This window comes from Carassius carassius, chromosome 28 (genome assembly GCF_963082965.1).
Source record: "Carassius carassius chromosome 28, fCarCar2.1, whole genome shotgun sequence".
Lineage (NCBI taxonomy): Eukaryota > Metazoa > Chordata > Actinopteri > Cypriniformes > Cyprinidae > Carassius > Carassius carassius.
Window position 1 is genome coordinate 31,213,028 of NC_081782.1, and position 21,322 is coordinate 31,234,349.

General features: G+C 40.4%; 1 protein-coding gene across 1 annotated transcript in view; it reads left to right on the forward strand.

Moving 5' to 3' along the window:
* Positions 1 to 534: 534 nt before the first annotated feature.
* Positions 535 to 21,322, forward strand: part of LOC132108299 (septin-4-like) — a 43,580-nt gene continuing 22,792 nt past the window's right edge. Inside the window, exon 1 of the mRNA XM_059514998.1 lies at positions 535 to 554. The gene's annotated coding sequence lies outside the window, so the exon portion shown is untranslated. The remainder of the gene's footprint in view (positions 555 to 21,322) is intronic.

A 21,322-nucleotide genomic window follows, 5' to 3' on the forward strand; every position in this document is an offset into this window, starting at 1 on the left:
AACTGCCGGGAACACCCAGGTGAGCACCTAGCAACACCCCGGAAACTGCCGGGAACACCCAGGTGAGCACCTAGCAACACCCCGGAAACTGCCGGGAACACCCAGGTGAGCACCTAGCAACACCCCGGAAACTGCCGGGAACACCCAGGTGAGCACCTAGCAACACCCCGGAAACTGCCGGGAACACCCAGGTGAGCACCTAGCAACACCCCGGAAACTGCCGGGAACACTCATGCAGTAGCACCGTGCCTCTCAGAGAACTTTGGCAGTGTTATTTAAGCACTCTGGTCATGCTGCGCTGCAGACGCTGAAGATCCTGTGTGTGTTTGGGAATGAGCCCGTCTTATCAGGCATGATGAGGTCGTGATTTGGTTGAGCTCCAGGCTGGTGAGGTTTGAGCCTGAGGGTGGCACTGCACACTAACAGACTGCTTTACAAACGTCAGCTCTTCTGTGCTGGAGTAGAGTGAAGCTGCGTAATTCACTGAGATCTCTGCAGCAAATCGGGACGGACAGATGATGCTGCAGCCGCGAGATCAGCCTTCTCCTGCTGAAGTAAGTCTGATGTGAAGGAGAGTAAATTGATGTAGTGTTTATTCTCTCTGGTCTTCTGTATTTGATAATCTCTAGCTGATTAGCAGCAGGTTGTTGCAGCCAAAACGCTTTGATTAATCATTTTTGACTTTTTATTTTGGTTGTTTTTCTCTATCCACTCTTGTCAGCTCGTGGGTCTTTAGCGGCAGTGAATGACTTCAGCATGTCAGTGTGTTGTGTAGATGTGAAGATGGTTTTCATTGGTTTGGTTTAGATCCAGCATCTGTAAGTGAGTTTCAGATATGGAGGATCATGATTTTGAGGTTCTCTGCCTGTTCTCTTACACTTCTTCCCTCAGGCTTACTTGGGCATTAACCAAACCACAGAAAACATTAATTTGCTAACAATTGTAGTTAATGACCTTATCAGGTGAATATATCACATAGAGGCACAGAAGAGTTGAGTCTCTCTCTCCCTCAAACACACATTTTCTAGAGGTACTGTGTGGAATAACATGTTGAGCCACATGTGCACCCATCCTAACTAATACAGTGTTCAGAATTAATTTATCTTTTTAATTATTGTACTGTGCATTGATTAATGTGTGTGTGTGTCCTGAATGAAATGCAAGGAAATCTCAGATGCACCGCTGTAAGCAAACACACACTTCATTTTATTTAAGCTAATGACACTTTATTTAGTTAGTTTTTTTCCTCAGATTTTTTTCAGCATTAAATTTAAATGGACCACATTTTTTTATTGAACAGTCCCTGTGACTTGTGCTTAGTAAAACAAAACAAAACAAACAAAAAACCTTGCTTTTAGTAACTTTTGACTTTGTGTTTAATGTGTTTGTCTTTGAAGATTTTCTCAAATATTACCAATTAGGGGTGAAATAAACATGAATGAACATGTCAAGCCTCATGTAATCACTCAATCAGTGTTTCACTCACAGAAAGACCTCAGTAAATCAGCTTGTAAACTAAATGTCACGTAATATTTCATTTAGCTCAGGCTAGTCATCAGTGTCCACGGCTTGATAGTTCACAAGAGAAATCAAGTCAAGAGGAGAGTGTTACTCGAAATATTACACTACATACCCATTATAGTTTACCTGTTAGTGATGTCTTAATTAATGCATGTTCAAATAAGTCTGTTATGAAACAAGTTATGACAGCCACTGTGTAAATTATTATATTTTAACAACAAATTGTATAATTTAGCAGTTAATTTAAAAACTGCATTGAGTGCATTTTACGTTTGCATGCAATTTATTTTTATTTGAGTGTTGATTATCGTTAAGATCCAATGCCATAAAATTAAATTTTAATGTAGGCTTTGTTGTTAACTGTAACCTTATAGTTGGCCTAATGCAAGAGGGCTCCCTAGTTAAGAAAAGGAGGTAGATTAAAAAGAAAATTCAAATTTAATTTAAGGAAAGAGCATTTTGTTTAGTAAATATTTAATGAAAAAAAGAAAAATTGTGTTTAATATTTTTTCCTCCTGCTGTTCCCGAAACCATTTCAAACCGTGAGGTCAGAACTGAGGAACGTACCGAAGAGTCATGTTCATGTAGCGTAACATCCCTGTTATCAATAGATAGAGCGGTCATTTCATGCTGACTAATGTTATAAAGGTTATGGCAATAACAACAAACATCTGGAATAAGTGGAGATTCAGCCTCGATGTGCTTCAGGAAGAGAGAGAATCCCCCAAAATCCTCTGCAAACTGACTTTGTTCTGGTGTCAAACAGACACTTTACAGCATTACTTCATTCCTCTGGATAAAATCAAGGCTTTCTTTTCCTTCCACATTGTTTGACTCTGAATGACACATCAGAAGTGGATCTCTGGATCTCATGCACCACACTGGGACCTCAATTTAACCAAAAATAGAACTGTTATTGACTTATATATATTAATGTCAAGTTCTCCCAAGGGATCACTGGATGTTTTGGAGGAAATTGTCTGTGTGTCTTCTGTCAGATGCAATGGATTGACACACAAGTGTCCAGAGCCCAAAACCTGGCCCTGATGGCTTGGACCGGAGCTCAGTTTGAGGTGGTTGTCAAGTGTTGGACCGGTTGAGCGGATGCAGTATTGTTTTCCTTTTGAACTAGGCTGGTCAGAGTGAGGCACTGCATCATGGGAGATTTCTGGTGTATTTTTAGAGTTAGCCTGAGAATTCAGACGGAGGTCACCTCGAAAAATTCAGCCTTTGCAAGTGGCCATGAAATATATTCTCCTGTGATGTGGTGAATTCCAGATGTTTTATTTTCTGCAGCTAATGCATTTATCAATGTGCTGTTCAGACCCAGCTGTTGTGTTTCAATCTGAATTCATTTAGCTGGACTGATTCTTTTAAACAGTCTCAACTGTTGCTCTCGCGGTGTTCACAGCTGGACTGGAGTTTGTCTCCTTGTGAAGATGCTGCGCTGCACTGAAGTTTGAATAAATTAATTTTCAGACAAACAGCTGCCGATTTTTTGCAACTCAAATATGTTCAGAATAGTGAACTCATAAAATCTTTTGTTTCTTCTCAAACGGGCAGTTGATCAGCATCATCAGAGCAGACACCTAAACACATTTATACGAAGTGAGCTTGCATTAAAATGCAGGTCGCAGTAAGAAATGATTAGTCATGGATGTGCTTCTTTATGAAAACATGTCCATGACATTCAGAAAAAGACAAGGATTTCATTTGTAAATGTGTAGACTCGGATGAAGATTGTCCATTGGTTGGTGGCTCATCTGGGCGTCTAGTATTGTCATGAAGAAGTGCTCATATTTACAGGAGAACACTTCCCCCGTCACACGTGTCTGATTACTGTTTTCATATCATTCGCTCTCGTCTTCCAACCTCTGTATACTCCGAGTCCTTCACACCTCTGTCTGACATCACTTCCTTCAGTAGCTCCTCGTTGCACAGCCGCTCTCCCTCCCTCAGCTGACTGTAGTGAAGGTCTTCTTAAAATACATCTGCAGGATTTGACCTTTCTTTGTAGTAAAATGAGTTTGTTTTCACCGTAAATGACATTATCATTGACTACGTTTACATGCTGTTAAAATTCGGGTTATGGTCGGGTTAAGGTCACTATTCGGGTTTCTGAAACATTCGGGATAACCCGTTTACATGCGTGAGCAGAGAGGGTACCCCAGGTATAATATATGAGTATATCCGGGTTTTTGCCGGTGTTTACATGGCCGTGCGCGACCGGGTTATTGCTAATATCCCGGTTTTGAACGGGTTATTGGCTGCATGTAAACACAGTCACTGTTTTTGTCAGAAATATACAGTGGCCAAGAGAGCTCAACACGCTGCAAATTAAGAAAAAAATACCAGCAAATTAAGAAAACATCTTCATCAGATTGACATCACAATGCTTATGAAAATTAACCAAGGTTTTATTACAGTAAAAGTGTAGTATACCGTGTGTTTTTTTATTTTTATTTTTTTGGCGTAGTGATTACCATTTGTATAACCATTAGGGGTGGAACTGTACACAGATGTCACGGTTCGGTATGTACCCAGGTTCAGGGACAGTAGTACTACAGACAGTAGTACAATTTTTTTTTCCACCTAGATGAGAAAATACTGAATATACATTATATACATAAAAAGGAATAAATTCTTGAAATATATTTGATTTAGTTTACAGATAAACAAGGGGGGAAAACAGTGTAACATGGCCTATATATGCTGAGTTTCAGTTCATTTTTGTGACACGCTTAATTTGTTCACGGAAATGAAACTCAAATGGCAGAATTTGATCCTATCCTATTTGTTTTCTTTATTTGACAAAAGCACAATGTTTTGTTTTCATTGTGAGTGTACACAAATAAAAGTAGACCTTTTACAGTGATGCATTATTAAAAAGACAATAAATGTTTAAAGTTCATTCTGCAGGTATAAGGAAAAAGTTGAAGTGATCGTGCCGGTGTGTGCACACACACACACACACACACACACACACACATGCACACACATACACATCAGCATTGCTGACTTGACAGTGCAGTTGGTACTTTAATACCAACTTAAACACTATAGGTACTGTTGGTACTACAGTAAACCAAACATCAGTGCACCTGCCTCTGTGTCACCATTGGAACAAAGTAGAAAGTACAAAGCCTATAATTTACTTACTTATTTAATAAATAATTAGTATAAAAATAACAGTATTTTTGAATATTTGGATTTGTGCTGAATGAGAGCGGTCAGATACACAAGCACAAAGCTTCATTTTGCAAGGCCCCAAAGCTTCCCACCAGGCCAGTAAAATGGACATCCAGCCTGGTTGGGAAATTTTAAACGGCGGCAGGTTTAAGTGTAAGTACTCCATAGTGTGTCTGTCTGCACACTAAGGAGGTGTTTCAGGCATACCAGGCCGACCTGCTGAAAGACCTGGACCTGGAGGAGGAATCCCACATAGTCGCTGAACTACATCAGGCCACAGACCTGTCGCATCGAGCTACGGAGTGACACCTGTGGTTGATTCTGTCTTAGAAGACAAGGACAGATTCTTCCTGCGGGATGCTCTGCCATTGCCTTCTGGGCTCTTCGGGGACATAGTAGATACTGTCATCGAGAGGTTTCAGGAGGCGGCTGCATTCCAGCTCTTCTTCCCTCCCAGTTCCCAGGTCTTTAGGACTGCTGACTAGGATTAATCCCTGCTGTACAGCTGCTCATATCATCAGACCCAAAAACAAAGTGTTGCGACCTGTACCAGAAAGACAAGGGGGTGGGGCGTCACCCTCGGTCGGGATCCTTGAAGCAGCAAATGTATCTGTGGACCGTTATTATGTCTAAGAGGACCTCGGCCAAGTGGACCAGACTATACCATCGTCAGGACCCTGAAGGGCAGCCCACCCTGGGGAGGAGAGGAACACACCTTAGTACATGGTGCCTGATCCTCCTCAGTGCTCTCAGGAGGCTTCACTGATACCCCTGCCACCCACGGTGCTTCAGGACTCCCTGAGCTCCAATGTGCAAATTTCCCAGCTGTCGTCTGGAGATGGTATGGACGGTACGGCACATGGTACGGTACACATTGTAGAGAAAGGTTACAGAATCCAGTTCGGTTCTCATCCACCCCGCTTCCACTGGGTTTTTCTTACATTACTCTGGCATTGGAACAAGAGGTAGAAACTCTCTTGAGGAACGAGGCCATTAAACATGTTCCTCCTCTCTCGAGAGAGAGAATCAGGGTTCTACAGCCATTGCTTCATGGTTTCGAATAAGGATTGGGGGTTGTGTCTGATCATAGATCTGTGTCTTCATCAAGACAATTCAATCAAACGATTTTGGTTCAGGATGCTTACTATCCAACAGATTGTGTCTTAAATTAGTCCGAGGACTGGTTTGTCACGGATGCAAATTCTCTCATCTTGATGTGCTCACCAGGCACACATTAGACAGATACTTGCTGGTATGACGCTGTGAAGAGTGGGGCGGGGCCGAGAGCCGTGGGAACGGAGCAAGGCTGGTGGAGTGAAAGTGATAATGAGCGACACCTGTGCCACTCACCGGTCTTTAGTCCCATGGAGGAGCTCTGGAAGGATAAAAGGAGGAGTGATGGCAGTGCAAGATGAGAGAGGAGCATGGATTTTATTTTGTGTTTGATTATGATTGTGCGCGACAGTCATCCGCAAGGGGCTGTCACATTGTTTTGTGTTTATTTTGTCATTAAAGGATGGGCCTTTATGCTTCCCGGTTGCTCACATCATCCTGCTCATGACGTCTCGCTTCTCTATTAGTGTGACTGATTTCACATATGTTTTAGTACGGAGTCTCGCTGTGGGCATTCCCAAAACGTTCAATGCAGCGTCTCGTTCCCTTCGGGGAACCATGGTTACATACGCAACCTCGAGATATTCTGCATTATTAATATTCTCAAAGATGCTTAAAGTGCTTATAAATGATCAGTGTTTATCTCAACTGAGTATCCCTTCTAAAATAATTATTATTTAAGTGTCTAGTGCCTCAATTAAATGTTTGTAGGTGTACAGACAGGTCAAACACAGGAATGAGTGCTCAAACGCCGAAGGCAACTGAGGTGAGCAGAATACTTTCTGTTGCTCTTTATCAGGATTATTTGGGATTTTCAAAGCCTAATCATTCAACAATGGTGCGTAACTCATTCATCTTAGCTCCAGACATAAATGAACCTTAGCATTAAGGAACAGGGAGTTTTAGACCGAAATCCTTCATGTTTTCAGAAAATCTCTGAGTCTAGCGTACACATGCTTGGTTTAGATGTGTTTTTTTTTAAATTAATGAACTTGGATCAAGCCTATTAACCTGTAATTAGGCAGCCGTGTGAAAGTGCTGGTGTGAAATGTCACTCGGCGGTCGGCCCTATGGGAAGTTAAAACCCTGCTGGTGCTCAAATGTCCTTTTAAATGCTCTTTCCATATCCAGACTATGATCTTTGATTGGCATCATATTTATTGCATTTGGCAACAATAAACGACGTTTAGTCAAGACTGTTCCCAGGAAAAGAGCTTCCAGTAGTTGCTAAAGTATGTAAGTGTGTGCTTTTTACATTAATGACTCCGTTCACTGCGCATGTATTTTGAATAAGACCTTATCATATAAAAAGGTTTTAGTAGGGTTTTGTTTTTGTCCACGTCTGTATGTTTGTGTATTTAAAATGTTTAGGCTTCTCCAGAAATACAGTATATTGTCAAAATATTGATGGCATCCTGCCCAGGCTGCATAACTCACAAACTGTATTAACTCAATTAAAAAAGTAAAGCCTTTCAGTATTTCCTGTCTCAATTTTCTGTTTGTTTCAACAAAATAAATACTGCTGTGTTCATAAAACATCACATCTTTAATACTTTAATGTGGGACCTTCTCACACTTTCTCCAGATTATTAGTTGTATAATCTTTGCCGACTGCAGCCAGTAAACTGTGATTCCACATCAGGACTCTGTGCATCATTATTGGATGTGTTTGAGTGAAACGGGTTCAGTCTGTTTACCGAAGAATCAGCCGTATCAAATCTAATGAATATAGCCCCGTCTCATATTTTCAAAGCACTTTCATTAGAGCACATTGCCTGAGCGAGACATTTGTTTGCATGTCAATACATTATTCCTTTGTGACGTGACTTCACGAGTGTTTCCTGCTGCTTTTGTGTTTGGTGCTGTAGATCTTTTCTAAAGTTTGAGAGACAAGTTAGAGACAGGAGGACTGTGTACAGTGACCCATCAATGGTTTGATTCATGCATAAGTGCTGCTTAGTCCCCTACAAACACAACCATACCTTCGTGCTCCTGGAATCGAATAAAATCAGCCAATCTGTTTAAATCTGGCTAGGCTGAGAGAGAGCTGTCCAGTTCTGTGTGCATCAGCTCAAACCAACAGCATTTCACTTCTGTTACTCGACTCGATCGTATTTATTTTACAATGCTTATAGGACAAAGTTCTGGTTGATATCATCATAGATCAATTTTTTCCACCGGATCTCGCTTTCACTCAGAAATATATGACATTAGTGGACTTTAAGCTGCTGTGCTGAAATCTCTTGGTGTTTTCCCCTGTGGAGAGCCTCCCTTCAGTTTCCATATCCTCCGTTTATCTGCATCTCATGCTGGTATTTCCTGAGCTCTATTGTGCCGGGCACGTCTGGTCCCTCAGAGCGCTGTGGCTTTCTCCTGCAGGAGTGTGTGTGTGTGTGTGTGTGAGAGACTCCAATCATCTGGAGCCGAGCCGAGCGAGTGTATCAGCGTGGATCCGTGCGTCTGTCTGCTGAGACGTCTGAGTGTTTAGGGAGCGTCTGGTCGCTGTGATGCTGATGTTGAGACTGTGATCTCTGTAGCTGTCGTGCCGTGCTCTTTCTCAGCTGATGCCGTGATGTCGAGGCAGGTTTTTTAGCTGGAGCTGTTCAGTATGTCAGATTTGTGTGTCTAAGCATGGCATGAACAGACCCAGAGGGAATGTGCAAACTCCTTAAATATTTTCTGCACTGCTTTGGGGGAAATCTGAAGAATTTAGTGTGGGCTAATGTGTTTGAGTATAATGTTTTTTGGTAATATGACATTTCTCAAAGAATGAGGATGTTCAATGAAAACAACAGGCTCAGGTCTTGATTTTATTGATTGAATAATTAAAACTGCCTGTATTTGTCAATTGGTTGCATTATTCTTTGAATAGTATGCGTATGAAGTCAATTTTGATTTCACTTTGACTTTAATAAGCAGACATGCAAAGATGAAGCACAAGAGATGTGTGGACTTTGGTGAATGTCAGGTATTTTCTGGTTCCTGTTGCTTTTTCTGAGTTCTGCAGACCTAGATACCATAAGGAAATGATGAGTGAATATGTATCTTTAACTCACTGACAAAACTTTTAATGACAACATTGGCATAGTCCAATCACTGAGTAGATTTCCTTATTTAAGAATATTCTCAGGTAAATTCACATTGAATGGTGAAATTCCTAAGAGTTTACATTCAAAACACATTTGACAATAAATCATTTTCAAGAGAATGCATTACGGCAAGGAAATGAAGCTCCATCATAACTTTAAGGGTTGTGCTGATAGACGATAGAATCGAGATATTGGCTGTTGCTAATGCCTTTGATGATGGCAAGATGATTATTATTTGTATGCATCAAAACTAGACTAGGCGCCTATCTTTAGTGATGCAGCGTGGAGAGCCGCTTCAGGAACTGGTAACGTAGAAACACAAGCATTTTATACTTAAGTTTGAAAGAAGGAGTACGTTTCATGAATTCTCAGCAACTTCAAGAAAACTTTCAGAAACTTTCAAGATTTATAACTAACAAAGCCTTTGTTGCTGAATTGTTCTCTCTCTCTCTCTGGATGGAGAAGGTATAGCATGAGCTAAATCACATATATATATATATATTTTATTCTTTCATTACAAATGACACATTTTATGCAATTTGATATTTCTTGGCATTTTTAAGTATTAACATGCTGTAAATAATTTGTCTTAGAAATCTAAATAAATCTGAAATTCCAGTACAGTCCACTAGTGCTCTGTTTAAAACATAATAAAAACGTACATTCTAAGTCGCGTCGTTTTAGCTAAATAAGGCAATGCATCCTCTAAAGTGTAAATTCACAGTGACTCAAGTATTTAAACACATGATAATGTTATATGTTGTAATATGCCATCATTTCAAAGCAAGTGTCACCTGTTTTACATAGAGGTCGCAAAAGCCCTTTCTTTCAACAAAACATTAAACACACAAAAAAATGAATTCAGTGTAATTCATATGATCCTAAGCCTGACGTGAGCAAAACACAAAAGTATTTGACCACTTTTTTTTTCTTTTTATTATCCAAACAGTCACAAAATAACTACTTTATTCTCAACGGTTTGTGCAGATTTGTGCAAAGCTCCTCATCTGAGATGTTTCTGTAAGATTGGTGTGAGTGTGTGTTCATGTGTTCAGATGAGGACATGTGCTAGTTTGATCTGTATGCTAACTGCTGCTGATATCTGCCCTCATATAGCACTTTTATTCATACTCAGGGCCTGAAATTAACACTCACCAGTTCCAAATGTGAGTAAAGCGTTGGCGAGTCCATGTGACAGTTGGCGGGTACAACTTTTACAAATGATATAACGGTGCAATGAAGTGAAAACAACAGCCAGTTTTTAAAGAAATTCACTCCTTCTGACATAAGCAAATAAAAATAATATTTTTTCGAAGACAAGATCAACGTGATTAGCTGTTCTGTCAGAAGCGACACATGCCTAAACACTGCAGTGGAGTATAGTTTGACAGTCTGTGCATTCGGCTGTACACAGATGCTGAGCCGCTTCACACGGACTAAACACACACATAATTATGTCTAAATACACGGCTTTGGCGAGTTACCCTGTAAATGTGGTCTTAGATGAGTTATAAAGTCTTGAAGTCTTGATAATGATTTTAAAGTGAAATCTGCTGAAGTCTGTCACTGAAGTAAATCAAAAGAAAAAGAGAAATCCTTGGACTGTTCTAGTCACTGATTAACTTTTATAGCTTGAATAATGATGAGTCTGTATAGTTTATGCATATATAATATAGTTTGTGTGAAGATTGTTTTAAAATCACTTAAATTAAAAGTTGTTATATATTTCATATTAAATATTTAAGCCTATTAAATATTTAAAATAATGGCTTTCAATTATACTGTAATGTTAAATGGCTATATTTAATAGGGACAATTGAGGGAAAATGCCCCAGCAGGACAAATTAAAAACTTTGAAAAAGTGTTAAGTCATTGTAGTAGTAATAACTGCATGTTTTTGCAAAAAAAGAGTTAGTTTTAGGCCCTGTTCATACTGCTGGAACAAATGTTATAGGGTCAAGTATTCATTTATATATATATATATATATATTGATTGTATGCAAGTGGCTATTGGTAGCCAGTGCAAATTGGTGGTGGTGGCACTCTTTTTGTTCTTTTTCGAGACTGCTGGCTGGAAGACCTGTCTAATGCCTTATGCACTTCACTATTATCATACTTCAAGTTCAGTCAGTCTTCCCATCTGGCTGTAGCGCTCATATTTCTTTTGTGTTTCTGCTTATTCATATTTGAGGTGTGTGTTTGGTGTTTCAGATATACTTCAGTGGCATATACACATGTGCAGTTGGGTTTTGAGAGCTACTGTAATATTTGAAGTGAAAAACATATTATTTTACATCTACTTCTCAAACAAGAACTGTGCGCTGCATTCCACATGGACTACAGTTTTTACGTTTCAGCTTTTTTTGTCTCCCATGGAAAAAGTAGTGGGTTTTGCCTTACACAAGGGGAAATGCATATTTCATTTCTACAGTAGGTGAACTTTTCCTTGAAGGCTGATGGTTTCAGTGATTGGACAGCGGAAGAGGACAGGCCGTGGTCTCTGATTGTTAAATCACATCCTCAGGGAGAGTCTAATGCTCTTATTAAAGCAGTCCATGTCTTCCTGCGACAGGAAATGACCATCATGTTTTCTCTAATGGGGCACGGCCATGTTGCCATGTTATGTATGCGAATGTTTGCAGGTGTGTGTGTTGTTTGAGTATTTTTAGATAAAGATGCATGTGAAGTGTTTCCTGGCAGATTCCCTTGTAATACCGCTGTTTCCCCGTCTGCTCTCCCTGTAGTCTTGTCCTGGTTTCTCAGTAAAAATGTATATAATGTTTGGCACACTTTCACAGGCACGTGATGAGAACTGATGAGCCTCTGAATCTCAAGTAACTGTTGTGTGTGGAGTTCACAATCTTAGCCTTCACCTTCATTTCTATGCTACACATCAGTCACACAGCGGGCAGGGAGCTGGCCATATTGGCTCATATCTCACCACATACTGACTCCAACCAAACCCTTCCAGTTTTAGCACTGAGCTTACAGTTGATCTGTGCTGTTTTTTCCAACCTTTATTGGTATTATCGATAGTTTGACATGCTCAAGATTACTGAAACTAGCCGTGAGTTGACTATTTCTCTTGGTGTGGTAGGAATGTTTGGGGAAACCTGTTTGTCTTTCTGTAGCTCAAAGAGCATCACATAAGCAAGGCCAAAATCATGGGTTCAATTCTCAGGGAGAGTAAAAACAGATAATATGTGTACCTTGAATGCAATGTACAGTCTTCCCAAATGCATAGCTGTAAATGTTTGGTAATAGTTAATAATTGTACAATTGTTCGGCACCATTACTTTTGCAGAAAAATACACACAGCAGCTGTTAACACCATATCTTCATATTAATAAGTCATAAGTCTTGATGAGTACACGCTCAAGACAACTCTCTGAAGATTCTTCTGTTATGTGTGTAGCCAGAAGGGCTTGTGAGCAGCAACCTTTTTTATTTTGGGGTGTTCAATCCTGCTTCAGCACACCTGACCTTGACTAACTGGTTCAGGTGTGTCTCTGGTCACTGACCCACTGAGATGCTTTATGTGGAGTATCAGTGGCTGAAGTACAGTCTGTGTGTCGTTTGGCAGTCAGCGCGCTCTAATGGCATAATTGGATAATCGTTCAGAGGATACACTGTAGGGAGGCGTGTTGCCTGGACATTCCAGAGTGCAACGTTTTTTTCGAGATAATTTACCTGCTTTTGTGAAAAGCACATTTCAAATGTTTTCTTCAAATATGTAAACACCTCACTTGTGAGGTTTATGAGATCCAGAGAGTGACTATGGCCCTGGATTCACTTCTTCAGGGTGGTTGGATCGCAAGCGGTCAGTTCAGACAGTCTGCCAGTCCAGTGGGTCCCTGGTTTGGGTGAAACCTCTCCTGGTACGTCAGGACTCATGGTCAGAGATGCATCAGTGTTTACACGGCAGCTGCCGGGGAGGTACAGTGGCCTGGTGGTTAGCATAGCACTGTTTTCTCTCAGCTAGAAGAGAGCTCGGGAAGGGATGAGTTTGCATGTTCTCCCAGTGTCAGTGGGTGTTTACTCTGGGTACTCTGGTGAACTGAAGCTTATACATTTGTCCTCCCCTAACTTGTGTATAATGGCGCTTTTACACTGCATGGTACAGTAACGGTTCACTTTTGGGTGGTTTTCCGCTGGGTACAATTCCTGGTAATTTTGTTAGTACCACCTCGGTTGAGGTTCTAAGTGAACCGTACCATTACCAAAACATGACGTGTACACTCTGCTGATCACAGATTGGCCGGAGAGAATCTTCACTACCTGCGTCACTGAACTTGTGACAGAGACACAACTGAACCACTAGATTTAATTCAGCACAGCCAGTGAAGGATCGAACGCAACTGTTTTGAACGGGTGCACCTTCTTTAACAACCCAAAAATGTCTGTTTCGTTGTCTGGTGAGGAAGTACAGATGTTCCTTTCTTTGACAGCAGAGGTGCGGATCCAACGAGAGCTTGATGAAAATGTTTGTCACGAGTCGCAGCAATAGAGGCGCAGAACAATAACGACATGTGAATAATCCCACCCACTCTAAAGTGGTACTAAACTGCAGTGGATACAAACCGACCCGAGCCGAGCCGTACCACGCAGTGGAAAAGCACCGTTCGATAGACCTGTGTGTGGATTAACTGGTTCTCACCATCAATATAGCCATAGCTGCTGGAATGGTGTTACGAAGAAAATAAACACACACTAAAAATGCCATGTGGTCAAGTGTTTCTGAACGCTTTGCATGAGCATATCACCAAATCTTTTTGAAGCTCTCGTACACTCGTGCAACAAGGAAGGGCGACTCATGAGGAGGTAGTAAATGAAACTGTTGTTTTGATCCATCACACACTGTAGTTGTTTTGACCGGCTCTTCTGTAGGTAATGAACCTCATGCACTGGAATTAGACCACCATTATAGCGGCTAAAGCTCTTTCACAATGCAGCAAGCAAATCCTTCCACATTCCTCTGTTGTTATGGGACAACTATTGTTTGTATCTCAGGTGTCTCCACAGAGAACTGTATGTAAGAGCCATTGAAGACCATGACACATTGTTCTTTATGGGACAAGTAATTGTGCCATTCACGTCTTCTGAGCATTCCCCACTACAACTTGATGATATTATGATTGAAGCATAACTGTACGGTCGGTCTCAGGTCATCCTGTTCGTCTGCTATGCTTTCAAATAAAGAGTAAAAGACGTTTGGGTCTCTCTCATTGAATGCAGGCAAAAACGTCTAATTATTAAGTATATCAAAAGGACAGTCTGCGCAATCACAAGATGATCTGCCCTCACCTCAAACTCTCAGACTTTAACAAACTCCCACCTAATTAATTAACCCTATAAAGTTTAACATCAACATAAATGGACAAAATGTCAAGTCATGGCTGTTGACAGTGGGAATGCTGCTGTATTTGCTGTGTATGGGTCTGAACATTGTTGAATATTGTTGATGTACGATTGATTTTGGTCGGTTCTTCTGAAGGTGCGATGTTGATTTGATGTGACGGTCCTCCCCTGCTGACCGTACATCTTCCAGTAGCTGATCTTTGGGCTGATTGTGTATTTGTTAAAGGTGTAGTTCATAAAACAATTCGAGTGTTGTCATCGTTTACTCACTGTTATGTCATTCCAAATATGTATAAGTAATGTTCACACTGATCTTGTTTCATATGATTAAACCATGCAGAGACACCACAAATAAATATAGACTCACAGCTGCTGATTGCTTTTTGTGTTCCACAGAAGAAAAGAGTCATATAAATTTGAAATGAGATGAGGTTGAGTAAATGATGGCAGCATGATCATTTCTGGGTGAGCTGTCGCTTTAACTAGCTGGTTTCATTTCTTTGAGCTTAAGCAGGCATAATTGTACAAGGACCTGAAGCATAATGTGTTTGCTCATTTCCTTGTCACAAAACAAAGCAGCAAAAGTCAGCACTGCCTTTCTGATCCATAAATCAGCATGCACAAGTACCTGTAATTTTCATTTCTTTTAGCCCGCACATGAATGGGGACGGAGGGGTCAAAGCCACAGGTGCTGGAGAGTCTGGAGAGCTGCCCGTGATAACAGCATCTCTCCGCACCTCTAATGGCCTCGGACCGGCCTTCTCCTGCTGTGGGAAGTGCTTCATCAGCAGATCTCCACTGCCCAGGGAACAGGAACTTAGACGACTTGTAGATAAAGACTCGAATTGAATGCGACAGGAAGTCTGGGAAAGGTACTTTGGCAGCGCCACTCAGTTCTTGAGAGAGTGTAGTCTACAGTTAAGAACTAACTGGGCATGTGGGATGTTTTTCAGACCTAGAGATCTGCTCTCTGTGGGAACTATTGAACACGCTTTGATATGTTTGCTTATTTTTGCTTTTGAGGGAAATTCTGAGATTCTGCTGTGGAAGGCATTTAAATCAAGCATCAATATTACTAATATTGCTCACATGGTAGTTAGCTTTGGCGTGTAACTCGTCCTGCACCGTTAACTTTCATGAATGATTTATTGAGGAGAGATACACTGTTACTGGACTAAGGGATTGCATTTGGACCTGAGACCAGGATATCCTGGAGAAATGGGCTCTTACATACCATGTTAAAACAAATATCCATTTAATGTAATACGTACATTCATTTACAGTATGCAACAGATCAAATAATACTTAGGCCTAATGATTTGCTAAGCGTTATCGTAGGAAGTGGTGTGGTGAGTTTGAGATTAATATAACTGCTCAAATGAAGTATTTCAAATAAAGCACCATCCAACGAGTCAAAGAAAACAAAATCATCACTTCCTGATAAACTTACACTAAATATCACCAAGAAAAGTAGAAGAAGCCACTGACTATAATAATTTTCATCTATTATTATGAATGCAGCCACTGCTTTCTGTTTGGGAACGCAGTCATGTAAGACAATTATACAGAAGTACTTTGATGACAGACTTTGTTCAGGCATTTCAGAAAGACCAAAACAACATTTCAGATGCTGTGAACGAGTTCTTCTGCTGGTTAGTCCAGTTACCCTGTCTCATAGCACAGAGTCACATGACTTTCTATGAAGCCTGTATTTACAATACATTATGAGGGTATTCTTAAGGCATTATAATGAATATATAATGAATGCATAATGCATTATAAAAATTCTTATATTATGTTATATCCTCTCATGAATATTCATGAGAGCAGTTTTAATATATTATAATATTTATTTTTTTGTGTTTATAGCTTTTAAGAGTATGATGATTTTAACACAATGAGCATGTTGCATCAACTTTTACAATGGATTATACTTTTGATAGTTATGTCTTATAAGTCTCATATCTTGCCATTTTTCTGATGTTACTTTACTTAAATTGGTCAAAGTCCAGTTATAAGTAGTAGTAATAATAATATTAATAATAACTTATTTCTCTCTCTCTTAAACAGCCATAAGTTCAGATATCAGATCAGATCAATGTGTAATATGACTGAGCTATTGTTATTGTATTTTTATTGTGTAATATGAATGAACTAATTTCAGATTGATTATTTTTATGTTACCCTTCAGACAGCTGTTGATAATTAACTCTATAAGTGTCTTTGCAAGTACGCAAACTTATTCTACCATACTAGATTTTACCATTCTATTGTAATTGAATTGATACTCTAATACTCTAATGGGAGTTAGATGGCATTATGATTATTCATGCGTTGATATAACATATTGTAAGGTTTTTTATAATGCATTATGCATTCATTATAATGCCTTAAGAATACCCTTATAATGTATTACAAATACAGGCTTCATAGAAAGTGTTAACGACTTTTTCAGTGTGTATGAGTGTGTATGAGTGTATGAGTCTATTTGGTAAATATGTTTCCAACATATTTTATGCATTTTTTTTTTCTTATCGGATATAAAGTTTATTCTACTTAATTGTCTGTAAAAGTTTATTTATTTATTTTTTTTATGCTCATTTGTAGAATTTATATACATCCTGGCATTTCCATCCAGAGTTTTAATGCGATATTCCCAAATGTTCATAAAATAGGTGCATGGAAAGATATGGCTATATATATATATAGCTATTTGCTATAGTACAAAACATCTAAAAGTGCACAAAGGATTTTGAAAAGGTTAGATTTAGGCCTAGAGTTAGTGGATGGGAAAGATAATACCTTATTATTTTTTCTATAATAAAGTATTATCTTCCCCATCCATAGAAATTTCCAAAATGGTGAGCCTCTAAAGTCCAAAACCAAATATATCAATAAAAGTGTCAATGATATGACTTCATATAGCCAGTATTGTGTGTTTGTGTGTTGATCTGCAGCCAGCAGAGGGCGTTGCTCGGTCCCATCATCAGCACCCGTGTGTGACATCATCATCCTGAGCCCAGACACACCCACAGTCCATCCAGTGCACACACACACACACACACACACACACACACACAAAGGTGAACAGAGCAGCTCATGGAAACACTGTCACATTCAGTGTGTGATTGATCAGGGGATCTGATTCAGATGGTGGTTGTCCTTTGTGTGTGTGTGTGTGTGTCTGAGACCGTAGCTGTCAGCTCACCTCACATTATAAACACTGATCAGAGCTGTGTTTGAATATGATCCAGGATGACTGTTTGAGGACCTTTCCTTCAGATAGTGTGTCTGTCTGTGTCTTTTCCCTTTAGTTGTTGGCCATTACATCTGTTGGAAATTGTTCAGATAGTGGTGAAATGAATATTTAATCTCATGTCTCATGTTTCATTACTGAGCAAATGTTGTCTGTTAGTATTTTTCCTTCTCCAGATCAGTGCTGTGCTGGTTCAGTGTTAGATAGGAATATCACAGGGCTTTGATGTGCCATGGTACTAAATAGCTTTACATAAATATAAAAGCTTTATGTGTGTATGTATACATACATCTGTCACTGACAGACTTAATCCTGTGAGATGATCGTGCTGAGATTATCATCTGTTATGGAGACAGAATGCTTTGCTGTGAGTTCTCAGCAGATGCGGTCAGTGTGAGAGTGTTCCTGCAGATGTGAGATGTTTGAGGGTCGTCGTGTGTGTGTGTATTTGTCTCCCTGGCTCAGATGTGTGTGTGTGTGTGTGACGTGTTCAGCAGCGGCACCAGGCTTTGCTTGTTACTGCGGTCAGAGACGCCTCGATCACCACAGATGACTGACCCTAAAGCTTCACAAACCTCTCTGAGACTGCAGAGCTAGTGTGCAGCACATTTCTCACCCAAAACGTATCTATCAAATCATTTATTACAGTTTTTCAAAATGTTTACACACGGTTTTTGAAACTATGGCTCCATTTCTCAAAAAAGTCTAAACACAAAACACACATACAACATACAAACCGTCACACACATCTTGCAAATGCAAACAATTATTGGAAAACTGTTCTAACTGTTCGTTTTAGCATAGTACCTCTACACACAAACATAAAATAACAATAAGCCACATAAATGACAAACTACACATTGATGTGAAAACTGTAAAACCCTGCTCTCGAGTGTCTTTTGCTTGTTCAGAGTGCTTTAAAGAACAGGAGTTTGTCACAGCACTCGCACGCACATACTGTACATATGCTCAAGTTTAAGTTCAAGTTAAGCTTTATTGTCATTCTGCTACATGTGTGAACATACAGTGGAAATATCGTGCCTCACAGGACCACGGTGCTACTTAAATACAGACATTACAACAATGAAGTAAAACAGTATAAACCTATACACAACTAACCTACTGACAGATTTTGACTATAAATATACTATATATAAATGTTCGCCTATACATGAACTAAAACAAAAATACAGACTATACAAATGCTTCACATAATACTGTACATGTGCAAAGAGAATAAGTCAAGCAGCTGGCTGGGGAACAGTGCAGGATGAGTTGTAGTGCATGTGTAAACATACACATATTACTGAGTCTTTTTTGGGAATATGTACACACAACAGTGTGTGTGAAAAGTGTCTAGTGCACGTAGAGGAGAGGGTCCACTCACCTGTGTGTAGCACACTTCAAACTACACACACACTCACAAAATAATGTTTCCAACAGTTTGTCTGTGATGCTGTAAGGTTGGAGGGTGGAGGAGGTGAGATGGTCCATGTTTCAGGAGGTAGAGGGGTTTGTGTGGGGTTTCAGAGGAGGGTGGGGTGATATGAGTTCAGGGCTCTCACAGCCTGGGGAAAAAGCTGTTGATCAGTCTGAGAAGAGAGACTGTGGGAGGGATGGGTGAGGTCCTTTCACGATACTGTTGGTTTTGCTGGAGCATTGTGTAAGGAAAATGTCCAGAATGGAGGGAAGAGGGGCACCGATGATCTCTGCAGCGGTGGAGGGTCTTACGGGCTGCTGCACTACAGTTCCTGGACCAGACAGTGATGCAGCTGGTCAGCACACTCTCTATGGTGCCCCTGTAGAATGTGGTGAGGATGGGTGGAGGGAGACTTGCTCTTTTCAGCCGGCAGAGAAAGTGTAGCCGCTGTTGTGTCTTCTTGAAGAGTGACATGGTGTCATTGGTCCAGGTGAGATCCTCTGTGATGTACACCCCAAGAAATGACTCCCTCCACAGTCGAGCTGACGATGGTCAGTGGGGGGTGGTCAACAGAGTTTCTCCTGAAGTCCCTCACAACCTCCTTTGTCTTCTCCACATTGAGGGACAGGTTGGTAGTGTTAGTCTCTGTAGTGCGTTTCATCATTGTTGCTGATGGGACCTACCACCGTTGTGTCATCCGCAAACTTGATGATGTGGTTGGAGCTGAAATTAGCAGTGCAGTCATGGGTCAGCAGCATGAAGAGCAGCGGGCTGAGCACATAGCCTTGTGGGGCACCTATGCTCAGTGTGAAGTGCTCACGGGGTTGTGGCTGACTGAGGTCTTCCAGTTAGAATGTCCAGGATCCAATTACAGAGGGAGGTATTTAGGCCCAGCAGGTTTTGTTTATTAATGAGCTGTTGTGGGATTATTGTGTTGAATGCTGAGTCGAAGTCGATGAACAGCATTCTAACATAGGAGTCTTTATTCTCTAGGATATCTGTTAGGACATCTGTCAGCTGTGCAGCACAGTCTCTCAGTACAAGGCCATGTATGTCATCAGGACCTGCAGCCTTGGGTCTTCTTTACATCAGCTGGAGACAGACAGAGCACCTGGTTGTTGGGAGGTATGGGAAGTTTTTGTGCAGGTCTGTCATTCTGCATGTCAAATCGTGAATAAAAGTGGTTGAGTGCATCCGGGAGGGATGTGCCGTTATCACAGGCCTGTGGCGGGGGCTTGTAGTCAGTGATGGTCTGAATGGCTTGCCACAGGCTCAGTGTGTCTCTGCTGTCTGTGAAGTTATTGTTGATATACACTGTATATACAGTATGACTGATGAATTTTCAACGGCGGTATGGAACTGAACTGAATCAATACTGAACTGACTTTAACTGTAGAATGACACTATTGACTTGTTAGCTCTTACTTTACTGCAGAATGTGAATTTGACACTATGTGGATCAAAGAGACCAAAGGCTTGAAAGGAGAGTAAGAAAGCTGGCAGAGGGCCAGAGAAAGAAGTCTGCATACATGGTGGAGGAGCTGCATTACTGTAAAAGTAGAAATTACAACTCAACAGGGCCGGCTCTAGGTTATTTGGTGCCCAAGGCAAGAGAGCCATTAAAAGAAATGGACAAATACAAGCAGTGTGTGGACAGTGCACAGTAAAAGTGTACAGCGTGTGTGCAGCTTTCATAATACGATACATACATTTAATTAATTATTTTTTTTTTAAATTCTGCAATTTGGCGCCCCGTCCAGCAGATGGTGCCCCAGGCGGCCGTCTGTGTCGCCTGTCGGCAAAGCCGGCCCTGCAACTCAAGTTTCAAATTAAATTCAGGCAACAATTATAGAACGTGTCATCATTCATAGCTTGTCCTTTAGAGAGGCTGGACAAAGGTCCATTCTGAAACAGTACTGTGACATCTATTGCCAGGCAGGTAAATCATGATGTTTCTGTATATGTAAATGCAGATGTTTCATCAGACCTATTCTTGTGTTTGTCTTAATGTCAATTTTGAAATTCTTTGTTCAGATTTGTTATTGTAAGGCAGTGTTATACCATACAGTTCCATGCAACTGGAATATTTTGCGCATAATAACATAGAGAATAATGTACTTGTAATGAACTGGGGCACCAGCCAATAGGGGGGAACCAAGTGATTAAGATAATGACTACTAGACCTTTAAAATATTTTTTATGTATTGTATTGTGTGTGTGTGTGTGTGTGTGTGTGTGTGTATATATATAATATTATTTTGCTGTAAGAGATGCAGCTACATACAAAATAAAAAGTTAATGATAATATATATTATAGGAGGAGCAAATGACTTTATTAACACAGATTAAAACTAATACAGGTAAATAAGTGTCCAA